Source organism: Penaeus monodon, chromosome 15 (assembly GCF_015228065.2).
Source record: "Penaeus monodon isolate SGIC_2016 chromosome 15, NSTDA_Pmon_1, whole genome shotgun sequence".
Classification (NCBI taxonomy): Eukaryota; Metazoa; Arthropoda; class Malacostraca; order Decapoda; family Penaeidae; genus Penaeus; species Penaeus monodon.
In genome coordinates, this window is record NC_051400.1 from 27,569,575 (window position 1) to 27,570,437 (window position 863).

General features: G+C 39.7%; 2 protein-coding genes across 4 annotated transcripts in view; one reads left to right on the forward strand and one right to left on the reverse strand.

The window, feature by feature from the left end:
• The window catches only part of LOC119581880 (meiotic nuclear division protein 1 homolog), a 17,413-nt gene that overhangs the window by 8,845 nt on the left and 7,705 nt on the right, over positions 1 to 863 (reverse strand). Inside the window, exon 1 of one of the 3 annotated variants that reach the window (XM_037930040.1) lies at positions 571 to 749. The exons of the other annotated variants lie outside the window; for them this stretch is intronic. The gene's annotated coding sequence lies outside the window, so the exon portion shown is untranslated. Of the gene's footprint in view, positions 1 to 570; positions 750 to 863 lie in introns of those variants that run through there. 3 annotated transcript variants of the gene reach the window in all.
• The window catches only part of LOC119581878, a gene marked incomplete in the record, with an annotated part of 7,437 nt that overhangs the window by 1,530 nt on the left and 5,044 nt on the right, over positions 1 to 863 (forward strand).

Below are 863 nucleotides of genomic sequence, written 5' to 3' on the forward strand. Positions count from 1 at the left end.
TCTATCACACGTCTCTAGTCACTTTAAAATATTTAGTGTTCCTTTGCTTACTCCCTACATTTAATTTTTAGATCTTTTCTTCCTTTCCTTCTCTTCCATTCTTGCAAAAGCCCCACTTTTTGTCCCCAACTGAATCCGGAATGAGCTAGCCGCCTCGCACGTTGATACAATTAACAAACAAGCTTTTGTTCGCGTTTATAAATAGACATCAAATGATCTTATACATATTAATGATTAATTGTCTTGCAGACCAATCGACCTGCAGTTCTTCTACTCCATTCCACTGTTATTTTCTGCTTTATTATTTTGCATTATCTACTATCTACTATTCATATTATCGTCTTGAATCCACGTACATCCGTTCTCTTCAGAGCCAAATTAACGATCAAATTTCGAATAACTTACTAAAACCTTCTGGCCGCATGAAAGAATCCATAAACTCCTTTTACATAATGCAAAATTCAAAGGAAAAGAAAAGAAGGGAAGGAGAACAGACCTAGAAGAAAGAACTACATAAAGTCATTGAAAGTATAAACATGGCCTGCAATGATGGATACCAACCATACTCACCGCTGATCACGTGGCACAAATCCTCGCTCTAAGCAAGCAATTACTATCGATTAATTTGCTCTTACACTTAGCCTCTTTACGATACTCCTTTCTTCTCCTTTGTAACTGTCTTTTACCCACTTCGCACACCCCTCTCGCTCTCTTCTCTCTTCCTTATTTCCATATCTATTATCCCTTATTGTTTTCCCCCTCGCTTCGTAAACACCGCCCTGCTGGATATCTGATACACGTGCACACACATGCACGCCCTCCATGGCACCACCCTTCGGCTCCAATATCCGGTATTGCCTCGG